The following is a 15,197-nucleotide window of genomic DNA, read 5'->3' as shown; positions in this document are numbered from 1 at the left end:
CTCAGATATGCCGCAATGCACTCCTCTGGAGCGTAATGTACTGTTAGAACGCATACTAGCCAAAGTCGCCTCCATTCTGTACAACGCTATAACAGCTTTTGCTGTACCTGAATTGACCAGCCTTAAAGTAAAGTGGGAGGCGGATGTGGGTACTATTGAACTGGAGGACTGAATACTGGTCCCACGTGATGTTCCCACGTGAGATTGCAATTGCTTCTAAACATCACCTGATACAGTTCAAGATTTTACACAGGGTATACTATCCCAGAGTCGTGCTGTACTGATGGAACCAGGCTACCAATCCGAACTGTCTGCGCTGTGAGGATGGAGAGGGCACTTTCATACATATTCTATGGGAATGCCCTCAACTCTGACACTTTGGGCAACAATGCTGTGATAAATGAACTGGCATCTTGGTGAGAGGGGTACCAGTGGACCCTAAATTGCTGTTGCTGGGTGTGTCTGACGAGGTCTCATGATCACTTCCAGGGTTTCTGGTTTAGGTTCAGGAGTCCGGGCCAGGAGGGATTATTTGTACAGATCTGTAGGCTCTAGGTGGGTTTTAGCATGGCAATCATGGCATTCTCACATTCCCCAGCATCAAGGGGACAATGGGCTCCCATAGAGATTCAATGGTGTTCTAATCCCCCTAAGATGGCCGCCCCGTGTGTCACTGTTTAAGTTGTCATAGAGAACCAGACATTGGGCATTGAGGACTATAAAAGCCCCTCCTCCGCAGTAGCACGCGCTTCGCGTTAGTTAGCTGACAGTGGTGTAATGCTACCGGCGCTCAGCTCACAGACCTGCAGAATAAAAGAAAAGTCATGTTAAGAACTTGAATCGCTCACAGAAAATTCACAGACCATAGACTTAAAATTACCTGACCAAAGTTTCTGTAGCTGCAGCCCTCCGACAAGCGACTCCTTCCTCAGTAGTCTGCAGTTCAGTCAACAGTCTTTATCCACGGCAGCAGCTGTATTCTGAGATCTTCTGACCTCAGGAAACCTGTAAAGACAAAGGTACCATAGTTAATGAATGAACATTACAGACCAAGGGTGAAAGAAAATAACTATACGCATATACGTTGCCGAAGCTCCAATACGTTTTTTCCTCACGTTCCAACGCCGCGCTTCACAGAAGAAAGCCTAATTGCGCGCGCATATTTAGCTCAAGAGAAAACCCATAGCTGGGTACTGAAGGCACTCCGTTCCGCATGCTTTCGCTAAAGTAAGCGCGCATACATACCTCAAGAGAGTCTTCATTTTTTTTCTCTCGACAACACCTGCGCTCCTCAGCGAAAGTTCTTTCTTCTTCAAACCTGCAGAAGGAAAAGTCGGCAAGAAAGATCTCTCCAAACTCAGAACGTTTTTTCTCTCAGAGACATCAGTCCTTTTTTTGACTAAAGACTTCTTTCAACTATAAAAACAATTACCTTCAGAGGCTTTTTCTATTTAAAAGCATCATTGGGCCTCATTACGACTTTGGAGGCAGCCATGGCGCTATTGGCGCCATGGCTGCCTCCAAAACTGTGTCCGGGTTCCCTGAATGGGGAAATACCGGGCCATTCCGAGTATGGAGGGCCTGGTATTTCCCAATTCAGGGAACCCGGACCTTCCCCATTCCCATTCGAGCCCCCATAGGGCTCAATGGGAATGGGGAGGGAGCTAACAACGGGCCCATTTTAAGAAGGCCCGTTGTTAGCTCCCTGGTCCCCTCGCGGGCCCGCTATGGACGTCTGGATAAACCAGCCGCCCAGAGCGGGTCCCGCGAGGGGACCTCGTAATAGTGCGGAATGCGTTTAACAGCGCTGGCACCGTTACCGGCGCCGTTAAACCCATTCCGCACAACTTGTAATGAGGCCCATTGTCTTTTGAGCCTCGCCATCTATGCACCCCTGCGTGAAATCAGGACAGAGTGCTCCTTACAAACAAAACACAGGTGAGGAGAGTGTGGGCCTAAGGAGTACAAAAGTGGGAGCCAGTCAGGGTGGGAAAACAGGGGAGAGCCATAGTAGAATTACCATTTATATTGATTACAGTTCCCCCTTCCTGTTTTCTCTCTCTCCTTTATGACAGGGAAAAATCCTAAATAACCAGTATAGCAGATCAGCAGGGGTTTTGGATCATTTACGCTGCTGCGGAGACAAGGTAAGCGTTACACAAGGGCGTTACCAACCGATGGGAGAAACTGTTCCTGTCCACAGCGGTTGAACTGATTAAATGCAAAATAGCTCAACGTTGGGGATCACCCGAATGCCCACTATTGGCGCAATGGAGTGCTGATGGAGACACATGTGGCCGTGGAACGCTGAATATATACAGCACAGGGATGCCCGGCAAAAGCTATGAAAATCTGGGGCAAGTGGGAGGAAGGACACTAACATATACAATTTCTGGGTGTTGCAATAGGAGGCAGTGGCTTAATAAAATGGTGATACATTGTTGTAATGTTGACACAGCAGGTGAAGGGAAGTGAATGATTGTACAGTTTTGTGTTTCTAAACTAATAAAAAGATAGAATTAAAAAATCTTACAAAAATAAATTAAAACATGTTTTCCCAGCACAGGGGCCCCACCACAGCGAGTGACAAGATTAGCGAGAAAGCCCGCTCTCGCACTTCTTAGCTGTCTTGGCTTGCCCAGACAAAATGCTGGTATGTGTTTGTAGCCTGATGTGGGGGCATGGACTGTCTGGTTCCAGTACACATCCTGGTCAGTATGTCAGTTGCTGAGCAAATGTGTGGCCGGAGTCTGCCCATGTCATGACAGCCCCTGCCAGTTTGAATGGTGCAGATCCTTACTAGTGGTGTGCAACTCCAGCTCCATTTTGCAGTAAAAGTAGGACTCCTGCAGCCTTTCTTCAGATCGTCGTTGGAGCAAACACCACTTTCAGGCAGAGCATCCCACTGAAGACCTGTGGATCATCGTTGCAGCCAACCAGCATTGCCTTCAGCAACAGTCCCAGCAAAGCCCTGCTTTTATTCTTGATCTCTTGAGCGCCCTTCATCAGTGCTTCAACCGCTGGACCAGTGGGAACATGTCCCAACCCTTGTTTGAAGATACTGCCTTTGGAAGTGTCCTGGGACCACCTTGTGTCCTGACCAGTTCTGCCTGTATTACCTTGCTGCTTCAGCCACCATCCTGAGTTCAGACTTGGGACTCTGCATACCCTCGACACCATGGTGCCAAGACAACTCGAATTCAAGAATCACACTTTGCAGGGGCAGGAATCATCTCCTTTGCCAAGGCTTGGGGATCCTCCAGATTCTGCACCTCCTATTCATCTAACTTGCATGGGGTCCTTATATTGATGCATAAGACGCTCCCGTTCAGTGTTGGTTCTAGCAAGATAGACCCAGAGGACTGTTATATATTATTCTCAGTGGGACACTGAAGTGAAAATGACATTGGTCAATATATACATCTGCAACATTGACAACCCCCAGTTTTTCTCTAGACTAACCAACAAATACTGAAAGAACAGATCGAGCAGTAAACCTAGAGTGCTTACTTTGGAAGCGCAGGAAATCCATAAAGCTGCGTCCCATCTAGATCCGTGTTATATACTGAAGCGGAAGACAACCGACGTCTCCTTTTATTCCTCGGTTCACGCTACATACTCTTGTATTGATTTGATACTCGCTACCTCTGGGATGCTCCATTAGATTACTGGTTGCATGTTGTTGCCTAGGACTATTTCCAGCCATTCCCCTATACTATAAAATGGACTCTCAAATTTGACAGTACACCCAAGGCTCTGCCGCCATGGCATTTTAAGCCGGTATTCCTACTGGACATTGCATTTAGAGCCGAACTTCCACCATTTACATTTTTTGACAAGAACTTGGGGTTGACCACACATGGCTGAAGTGTTGGAAACCTTCAAGGTTTATATAGGGGGATTAAGCTGGAGTCCTGAAACGGGGGTCTTAAAGGCTTTTAGGGGCGAGATGTTGATACTGGAAGGTGACATAAAGGTGCAAGACCTCCTTAATGCTCAAACAAAAGTCAAGGCTATGCTACCCCTATTCTCGAATAAATTAGACCAATTCATGGACTGCTGAAAGGGTGAGTTGATTTCTCCATGCTCCTGTTCAAGCTCAGACATATGGTGAGGGCAACTGCTGTGGTTGAGCCTTTACTTGGGTTGATTACGGGAAACAGAGGCACTACAAATATAAGGGTCCTCGGAAATTAGGAAGGAGATCTTCAAACAACTTCTGAAAATATCCTACTTGCAATGTAACAATAGTATACGACATTGTATAAATCCAATAATAATCTTAACTACTGAGGCGCTACAGGACTATCTTGCTGATGCACACCCCTCAGATTGCATAATTAGGAATTAGTCGCAATGCATGCCACCATCACAATTATCAAAATTAGTACAGCAATTGGAGAAGCACCTCACCCCACAAAATCCCCTGCCGCTGTCAGCCTAAGTGCTGAATTTTACTGAGAAAATGCACCGAAACTAGCCCCCCCATCTATTGAAGGTGTGGGAAGAGGCTCTTGTGAAAAGTACCTGCCCCTGTCAATGAATGGAGTGGCAGTTGCAATTGCTTCTGGGTTGATACTGTTTATTTTTTCAAAATTTTCGTCTGTATTTATCCATATTTATTTTTGTCATTTTACCTGTATTAATCACATTTATAGTTGATCTGTGAAAAAAATTATTTGCAACTGGTACCTTTCTGCATTTATTCAAATTAAAATAAAAATGTTAGCGCTTCCATGCCTGTAATGGGAAGCACAGAGCTAGGATCAATCCAAGCACAGAGCTAGCACATCAATCCAAGATTCATTTTCTTCTCAATAACAAACCGCTGCTCTGCTCTTTTTTCTGACGTGTTAAAACATTGCTGTACCTTTTTAAACGACTTCAAAGAGCAATAGGAAACACTTGTTTGTAGTGTGCCCAGCACTGTCTCAGTTAAGAAAAGACAATTTTTGTAAATGTTTTAAAGATTTTAGAGTGTTTTCCCGAAATGAAATGGGGACTCTAATTTTTAATTCTGAGCGACTATCGGTCAATTTAGCAACTGTTCGTTTCCTTCTGAAATTGGAACTAGATTGAGGATAATGATGACAACCAAATTTTAAACCATAAAATATAGTCACATTTTGTATCCATGACAAGGATGTCTTCAGTTTCATATTATTTCTGTTCTTCTTTTTTCTTTTCCTTTCTTTTTTTTCTCTTTCTTCTTCTTTCCTTCCTTTCCTTTTTTAACAAATTGTAAAGAAAGTGTCCAGGTATTTGAGCAGTAACAGAAATAACATGTTTTTATTGTGTAAATTGAAAAGGTTAAAATGTCTTAACCAAAACAACAAAGATATTACATGGCCTGCTAAACCCATAGGAAGAGTACTTTTCGGGCGGCTTATATCTTCGCTCCCCCTGGATGAATCCTCACCAACCTTTGCAAAATATGCATATGGCCCACACTGTATTTGTTTGCAAAGTTTGGTGAGGTTTGGTCAAGGGGGGGCAAAGTTATAGGAGGGGCCCCAAAATTTATTTGTTTCCCACAGACATAATGGGGAAAAAACTTTGCTCACGCCTACTGCCCAAACCGCTGGATGGATTTTCACCAAATTTGCGGCAGGAGCGGCGGCTTGGTCCCAAAAGCGTTTGGTGTAAATCCGTCCAGTAGCCTTTTTTTTTTTTTTTTAAAACAACCAAAACGTAAGGCAAAAAAATTAGTGATATCAATGTCCGGTCCGTGATGTCATCTTTTTCCTGGGTGTTAGTTTTAACAGTGCACGGTGGTGGCGCGAGTTATGGTTGCTTAGCTTACCATAACTCACCAATTTCTGAGGTTTTTCGGTTTTACTTGTAACCATAACGTCCCTTTTAACAAAGTTTTTTCATTGAATATATATATATATATATATATATATATATATTTGAATTTCCTCTTTTCTCAGGAGGATAGCTCAGCGGCAACATGCTCGCCTTGGAAGCAAGACGACACGGAGCAACAGAGCTTCGATCACTGGGTCCGCGCTTAGAAATCTCTGGGTATTAAGCGCGTTATAAACAACCTATCATATAATAGCTTACTACCGCTTTTTACAAATAAATACTGAAAGGAAACAGGATGATTTCTGTCTGCATTTGGAGTGTAAAAATCAGTAAAAACAGAAAACGGAAGCACCTTAATTACAATACTTCTAAAACCCAGTAAAGACCTGACCCTGTGATCTTACAGGCAAATATCCTTACTGAAACTAGATTTGAAATGTCCGCCTTAAGTCCAGGCATGGTGACTACTTACATTTGCTGCATCCTAGAAATAACTGAATCAATCAGGGCTTCTTGTTTAGTAGATTGACTGCTCTGAATCTCAGCAGACTATTTACAAATAGACCCAAGGCTCGGGCGGTAGCTGCCCTGTTAGAAGCTGAGAAGGCATTAGACTCCCTGTGATGGAACATTGTATTCACGTTTTAGCAGCAATGAAATTTTCTGGATATTTCTTGGACTGTGTTCGGCTCCACTATCCACAGCCATTGGGCCAAATGCAAACTCTTTAACCCTGAGCAGGGGCCTCTAAACAGGAACATGTCCTCTGTTGGTGCTTCTCTTTGCATTTGCGATGGAACTTGCAGCAACTAAACGCACACATGGAACTGGCGTTGTGGATGGGGAGCAGCCAGAAGTAAGGTCATCTCATTATATGCAGATGATGTTCTGTAAAGGTCCACCGACACCCCCACTTCAGTTTGGTACCTTTTGACTCTGGAAGTGACTTAATTTGAGATATACTTGGCCAAGAAGGTCAAAGTCCCTAATTTTTCCACTCACTGAGAACACTTCCTGTCTTCCAGATATTGGGGAATACAGTTTGGGAACCAACGTCGGTCGAATAACTAGGTATCACAATGGGCAGAACCTACACATATGCAGGTGACCATTGGACTGTTTCAGAGTCACTCTGCTATCAGGTGTCTAAATGGGTGACTTTACCAATTTCTACATGGGGTGGCTTTCCCATGTAAAATAAAATGCTTATTCTACCTAACATGCCATATCTGTTCCAAAATATCCTGGTCTGGCAGTTTTTTAAGAAATCAGTTGAGATCCTTCTTTATCCACTTGACATGCCACCCTAGAAACCCACAAATGAAATGGGAGCCGATTGTCTGACCTTTCGAGGAAAGTGGATTAGCAGCTTTATTACCGAGCGGTGCAGGCCCAATTTGCATCCCGCGCTCTACCATATACACACCTTTGAGCACAACAAACCTCTTTACATCCTCAGCCCTTAAAATCTGCATTATTTCCAGGTAATGTGCAAGTTGAGTGTAAATTTGACATGGTGATCTCTACTGCAGATGCTTGCAAAAAGCTGCACCAGCGCATTAACATCACTCTTTCTTTTGCTCCAGAATTCCTTCTGTGGGGGACCAAATCCTATCGCCAACATGTGACAAATGGATTGCAGACTCCTGGGAAAGTGTGGAGCTAGAGCAGTTTGTGGAGCTATACCCAGATGGCACTTTTGTAACTAAAGAACATTTTAAAGCCAAAATAGGATGTGATATTTGACGAATCCCCGGATGTCATCACTTCTCCCCTAAGGGGAGCCCCTTCCCATGAGGTCAGGGAGGTGAGGCCGCTACCCGATGTCCCCCTGCTGGTGGTACTCAGCGGGTGGATCTCATGGGGTGGGGAAGCCCCTGTGGGATTAGTGACGACCTGGGGAGAACATGGTATCCCCATAGCTCACCTAACCCTAATACATCTTCCACACCAACTAGAACACCATCCCAAGTGTACCCATCTGCTTCCTTAAAACCAATAAGGTAGGAAGTCTGGAGACGAGGAAGAGTGTGGGCTCCTCAAGAGACCTATATCCCTTAGGTACTTAGACAAGGAAGAGAACAACTGACTCAATGGGAGTCCTCAAACTCAGTACTGAGACAAGGAAGAAGTGCAGAAGCATAAGGGCACCTCCATAAACCACACTGAGCAGTCTAGTCTTTTATAGACTTCCTATTGGCGAAGGAACTGCTAAAATAGAAGAGGGAAATTCAAAAACCGAGGGAAATCCTCCCTGGATGAACTGGGAGTTGTGGAGCCCGCAGTCAGGAGCCAAACAAAACGATCAAGGATGGGATGCTTACCTGTCGGCAGCGACATTCCAGAGAGCTCCACTGAGGTCGGGCCATGTCTGGAAGCAGGAGGTCGAAGCGCTAGCTGATCAAGAGAGCTTGAGAGCGTGTTCCGCATTGGACGCGATGCCCAAAAGCAGGAAGCTGTTGTGGAGCCGCTGCAGAGCTCAGATGGAGGATCTATCCGAACAAGGTCGAGAGACCCAGAAGCAGCCGACGGAGACCGGTGAGCAACCAGAAGAGTGTTGGGAAACTGGGTGGGGGTGCTTGCTTGGAACCTTGAGGGGTTATACCACTGTAGGACACAGGTAGGGACCTACACTCAATAAGGAGTGGCATCCAGAGTCATCTTCCTTGTGTCAGTCTGTGGCAGACTGGGAGACCAGGGCTGCCTAGACCACGAGTGAGAGAAAGAAACCAAAGGGGCCTGGGATCTGAGAGAAAGAAACCAATATCACAGGGGTCTGGGGCCCGATGGATAGAATACCTGGCAGGATAATGTACCAGATACAATTATTGAGAATCAAAAAGAGCCAAGAAGGAATTGGGATCCAATAACGAACTGCCTCCAAAACCATTATCATAGTCTTACCTTGCAGGATAGTGAACCAGGTGGGCTGTAAACACGGTGAGCATTGTGAGAAAGCCAGGGGAAGGGAGAGATACACCAGGTGTTTCCGAACATTGTGAAAGGAGCCAAGAGGAGGGAGTTATTCTCTTGGCATTGCGAAAAGTCTGAGAAAGACCCGTTAAAGAAAGACACTTGTCCTGATATTGGGGAAACCACTGAGAAACCTGAGAAAGGTCAAGGGGACGGAGTCATCCCCCTAACATTGTGAAGATACAAGACTTTTTGTTCTATGTGCCTTATTGGAACCTCAATCCAAATAACCTTTTTGAGACGTTTGAGTTTTATCCCTTGAGCATTTCATTTGCATCACCCAGGCGTGAATTTAAGGCTATCATCCAGTAGGAAGAAACAATTCTTCTTGGCCAATAAGGCCACCCCTTTTGCTTAGTTGAGTTTATAGTGTAAGGGCTGGAAATAGGTTTTTGGACACAAGACGATGGACTCTTTGCTTTAGACTGGCAGTCTGACAGATTTCTTAGTATTATTCGAGGCAGGGGAAACTCTCTTAGAATTGGGGTCGGATAGGGTTTTCACTTTTATTTATCACTAATAAAAGTGTATAGCCAAAAGTATGCCTCCTGTGTATTGGTCTCCTATTTCCACACCCTTACAGATCTGTGTTCGTATTTTGGTACTACTGAATTTGTGATTCCTTCAGTGCCTGGGACCACATTTTCCCCAAGTACCTATGCCTTCCCATCTCCTAAAATGTATAGCCTTTTCAGTGAGATGCAATCATATAACTTCTTCAATATAAAAACAAACACAGAATCTTCTACCTCCACCTAATCGCAGCTTAAAAACCAGATGGGGTCTAGATATAGGAATCCAATTGGATGACACAACCGGGAGAAGACTATGTAATCACACTCAAAGTATCTATCAATAGCAGGTCTAAGATAATACGGTTCAAAATCTTACACCAAGCATATATCACTCCCGAGAGACAGGCCAGTCTTGACCCCCAACCATAGTGGAGCTTGCTATAATTGCAATGTGGACAATGCAGGATTCTTCCACCAATGTGGTCATGTCCGTTGATTCAGAAATTCAAGTCAGATATCCTAACAACAATAAAGACGATCTTCAGCTTTGACATCCCACTTGAACCCCTTGTTTATTTGCTAGGAGGGATGAGGGGCTTGCCAAAGGACTTCCATAAATTGGTGGCAATAAACCTTCTACTGACGAAGTGCTGTATCCTCCTATCCTGTCTCAATAAGTCCCCTCCCAAAGAAGACAACTGGCTAAAAAGGAGCTGTGACACAGAAACAAACTATTTTGCTCTGACACCCTTAAGTTCGCATCCTGGTGACACATGGGTGCCCTTACAACACTATCTGACCATTCTATCAGATGTGACACTTTTAGTTGCAGTACCCTTAGTAGTCAACAGCATAACTCATATGCACCTACAGTGCAATTCAAGTCCATGCTTCAATGGAAACTAAACACCTTCCTCCCTTCCTCAAACCCAAATAACTTTAAGGGAATTAAATTTACCCTTAAACATAATTCAAATTTGCTCAAACCTAATTATGTTGAAAGAGACTACAAGTCCCGGAATCCTAGAGGGACTGAGACAAGGAAGAGGGCGGAAGAGGGCTGAAGAGGCATGTAGATGTAGCAGTCAGGCAATTAAGCTTAGTAGCCATTGCAGTACTCGGGCAATTTAGGCTAATAGCCTACACCTGAAAACTATTATTGAACCTGGAAGGCATAAAGGGCCCCATCAGGAAGAGAAAGGAGGAAGGGGTGGAAGGAGCTGGAACATTGGCTGGAGTGCAGGCTGCAGTAGTAGAAGCAGAAGGAAGACACGCGGCTGGCAAACCAAGCAGAAGTGGGAGAATAAGCGGGATACCAGAACGTGGAAAAGCAGATTTCACCTGCGTGTTCTGACAAAGTCCTGTCCTCCCAAACTCTGAAGTGCAGAGGCTGTGCAGCAGAAAACATGCTGGGGAATCCGTTTTCCCCAAGTGAGTCTGATTGCTGTGGTTGCTGAGCGGCTGCCGTGTCGAACACTGAAGCAAGAAGCACTTGTCAAGTGGAGGGTCTTGGAAGAAGAGGAAACCCCCCCAAGGCCTGTGGCCAGACCGGAAACACCTATTCAGGAGAAGGGTTTGGGTCCCCAGCGAGCCAGAAGCAGTAGAAGTTGTAGTTGAAGTCGGGGAAGCAGTGTGACCCGCAGAGAAAACGCTATAGAAGCTTGTGAGTGAAGCACAGCGTTGTAAAGCCTTGCTGGTAACAGTAACCAGCTGCCTAAGACCTTCAGTGAGTAGAAGTAGACTGCTGTATTCAGAATACCTTGAACAATGGAATTGTAAGTCACGCATATAAAATAGAAGGCTTCTTGCTCACGTTATTAAACCCATTGTTCCATTAACCGAAGACTATAATTGTTCAAAGAGTGGTTTCGTGTCCTTAAATGCGTGTCCTTAATCAAGAGAAGGGAACGCTTCAAAGACCATTACAGAACCCTTAACGCTGACAATATTAATGTTACAATGTTTACTGTGGGAAAGCTACATTAACGAATGGTCGCGCGTGCCTTATTGTGTTTCCCCAAGGAGGCCTGAACTCCATCCTTTGCTTTTATGGGAATACAATTACAAAACCACTTTTAAAAGCTTGAAAACTACATCAGAGTGGTTACGTGTGCCTAATTGTGTTTTTTCCTGAAAGACTGAACCTTAAACCTTGTATAAAAGTGACATACCTTTCAATCACAGGAGCAGAAATGACTGAAGATGCAAACAAGCATTGCCTGAAGCCAAGCGGTACTCAATACTAATTGTGAAGCTGACCCTTTCTTAGAGTTTAGGGCAATCCAGCTGCATTGTGAAGCGGGCTAACAATAAACGGGCATAAAATTCAAGTGCACAAGCATTACCTGAAGCTAAGAGTGGCACCAAGGATTCTGGGTAATTGTATGGGCTGATAGCTGGGAGAAAGGCAACAGTGACGTTGGGGAAGGGGAACTGGCTGCGTGTGAAGACTATCCTGGAGCAGATTTAACCGGTAATGCCCAAGAAGGTCACAGCCTAGAGGCAAACTCAGGTTATTGTTGTTGTGGCAGTTAGACAAGAAGGCAGAGTTGCTGCCCCTTTGAAGAAAGCTATTCAAAGGAAGAGGGACTTGCCTACCTGGGGAGGTTGAAGTATCTTGTCGAAGTCTCTCTAAAAGGTCATTGAAGCTGTGGCAGTAGTCCAAAGCACTGGAAAACTAAAAAGGCATGTCTGGTTGTCGATGCTACATTGAAGTTGTTGAAACGAAGGTGAACTACTGGGGGACAAGAGGTGTCTGTTCTCATGGTGAAGCAAGTAGAAAACACATTGTTGAAGTACAAGTAGCAGTATCAAGAAGGCGGCCCTGTCAAACCTACCCTTTTGAATGTCAAAAACCCTAATTTGAGAAGTCCTAACTGTTAACATTAACAGTGTGGATAGTACATTTTCTTTGAACGGTGGCGAATCTATCTATGGTAGTGATAAAATATTGTGGCCAGGATTACCATTGTGGCTATTTTTCCTAGGAGTGAAAAGTGGATGACTTTACCCAAAGAGTAGATGTGTTACCATTGGAACGTTTTGTTGACGAAGCATTGTTTCACTTCAACATCGCCTAGAATTTCCTGGGCATTTCTTTCTATGGCTGAATTTGTTTTCACAAAGTGACTTTGAAGCCCTGGGGAAGGGAGATCTCCCAGGACGTTAGAAGGTCATTGAGGAAATTGCATATTGTTTGTTATGTTGAATTGCCATCCTTTGTTTTTTTTTTTAATATGTGTTTTTTGTTTAGTGTGAGGGCCAGTTATCCTGATTTGATTTGGAATTTATATAGCGCAAATCCCATGGGGGAACCAAGCGGCAAGCCACATCTAGGCGCAGATCTTGCATCTAGTACAATGAACCATCTAATAGCCACTCCCATGATCTCACTCGAACAAAAAGATTTTAAGCTGTTTTCTAAATGCAATCAAGGATTCTGTCTTCCTTAGATAAGGCGGTAGGCAGTTCCATGCACGAAGGCCGGCCAGCGAAAACCTTCCGTCCCCCCAGTGGACAGATCTGGAAGTCCAGACCACTGGTTGATTTTGGGTCATAGACCGCAGGGGTCTATTGGGGGTGTAGGTTTGAATCTTGGTAGTTAGATAGGAGGGTGCAAGGCCATGTACACCCTTGAAGACCAGGCACAAGAGCTTAAACTGGATCCGTTTATGGACCGGAAGCCAGTGAAGATTCTTCCTAAATTCTGAAACAGACTCTTTCCATGATAGGGAAAAAGACTACACGTACAGCTGCATTTTGTGCCTCTGCAAATACAACTGGTATTTAGGGCATCCTACCAGGAGGCCATTGCAGTAGCCCAGCCTGGCATTAACAAGTGAACCCACCACCGTTGCTCGAACCCCTTCTCAGATAAGGGGGGGAAAGTGGTTTCAACATTTTCAGATGGAAATATACTGATTTAACCGTTTGGTTCACACGCCGATTGTACCCCAGGTCTGACTGCAAAATGCACCATAGATTCTTGACAGACTCTGTATGCTTTGAAATATTTCCAAACATCGAGGGGCATGGCATCATCTGAAAGGCGATTCCTAGTTTCTTCTTGGAGCCAAAAATAATTATCTCAGTGTTGTTTGGGTTGAGTTGGAGCTTACTATCCATCATCCATACTCTGATTGCCTTTGCACGTTTCAGGATGTTCTCTACTGGCTCCGCTGGTTGTCTTGGGCTGACATAGATCTGTGTGTCGTCCGCATATGAGTGATACTGCAGATTGAATTGTGCAAGGATTTTTAAAAGAGGGCGGATATAAAGATTAAAAAGTACCGGCGACAGAGAGGAGCCCTGAGGAACTCCACTGGTAATCGTCAACATTTCTGATAGAAAAGGGCCCATTTTGACCTGTTGCTTTCGGTCATTCAGGAAAGAATCGAACCATGTCCGTGCTTCTTCAGAGACATGTGCCACTTGACTTAATCTAGCATTGAGAATATTAAAATCAACCATGACGAACGCTGCTGATGGGTCACCACTATCTGCATTTTCAAGTATGTCGTCCCATACCTTGAGCAGTGCTGTCTCAGTTCCATGTCCCGGCCTATAGCCAGGAGTGCAATGTATAAAGAATGTTGTTCTCTTCCAGATACTTCTGGAGTTGCATGGTCACAACCTTTTCTAAAACCTTAGTGGGCCACAATAGCCCAGCAATAGAACGATAATAACCAATATGTGGCGATCCAAAAATTTTTTTTAATAGTGGCGTAAGATAAGATTTATTTAGATCCTGTGGTACACAGCCCTGAGCCAGCGATGCATTATCAAAGATTTGAATCGATCCGCTCAGTGCTTCTGTGTGTTGTTTTGCTAAGTATGCCAGCATAGGATCGTAACTAAGATTGGTTGGTTTGAAAGCACCAATTAAGTTTTTGATAGTCTTCTTTTCCACTGGGACAAAATTAAACTCCATAGTCGGGATTATCAACCCAACCTCGTGGGCAGGGGCAATAGGGCCGGAGTCACAAGTGGGTTGACTGTCAATATTTAATCTAATCTGTTCGACCTTATCAAAGAAAAAATATTAAAGTTGTTAGCCATCTTCAGACTCGGATACAAGCATGTATTAATACAATCATGATTCACTAGATTTCCCATAACCTTAAATAATTCTTTCTGTCTATTTTGCTTAATCTGTTTTTGTAAATTTAGTGCATTTGCCTGTCTAATCTCCTCTTTGGAGCATTTTAGGGCTAATTTGACTGTTGTAAAATCTTCACTGGAATGGGTCAAACACCATTTCTATTCTGCCTTCCGATAGTCTCTTTGATGTTTTTTTAAAGTCTCACTGAACCATTGGTTCCCTCTCCTAGTAGTTTAAAAAAAAATGTAATTGGAGCAAAGAGATCACAATTTGTTTGTAGTTGTTGCATCAGGCGCATATAGTCTACCTCGCCTTCTGACGCATCATACTGTTCTGAAATATGTAGCATCAGATTAGCATCTACAATTCAGTTCAGATCCTTTTTTTGTCATCGATAGTGTATGGTAGGTGGTGTTTTACTTCTATATACATTGGGCACCATCATCCAGTTAAACGGGACCATAAAGTGATCGGACCAGCTAACTTGTTCAGTAGCCACGTTATTTAGATTGAATCCTCTAGATAGTATAGGATCCAAGCAATGTCCATTTACAAGAGTGGCTAGGTTCGATAGGAGACTAAGGTTGTATGAGTCCAGAAGACTGGTAAAATCTAAACAGTCCGCATTTTCTGGCTCATTACACCTGATGTTAAGACCTCTGACAATAACTGTTTGGCTGATTACTTGCCTCCACCCTCAAGTGTCCAAAGCATTTAAAAATGTGGTGGCTGGACCCGGAGGTCTATAACATAGGATACGTCTGAAAGACTCATTAGGTGAAAATTGAAAAGAGCAG

General features: G+C 44.2%; 1 protein-coding gene across 2 annotated transcripts in view; it reads left to right on the top strand.

Moving 5' to 3' along the window:
• The window catches only part of PPP1R21 (protein phosphatase 1 regulatory subunit 21), a 1,307,116-nt gene that overhangs the window by 165,802 nt on the left and 1,126,117 nt on the right, over positions 1-15,197 (top strand). The window lies entirely within an intron of this gene.

This window comes from Ambystoma mexicanum, chromosome 4q (assembly GCF_040938575.1).
Source record: "Ambystoma mexicanum isolate Mex_15411 chromosome 4q, UKY_AmexF1_1, whole genome shotgun sequence".
Lineage (NCBI taxonomy): Eukaryota > Metazoa > Chordata > Amphibia > Caudata > Ambystomatidae > Ambystoma > Ambystoma mexicanum.
Note: the sequence above shows the minus strand (reverse complement) of the source record. Positions and strands in the feature narration are given on the sequence as shown.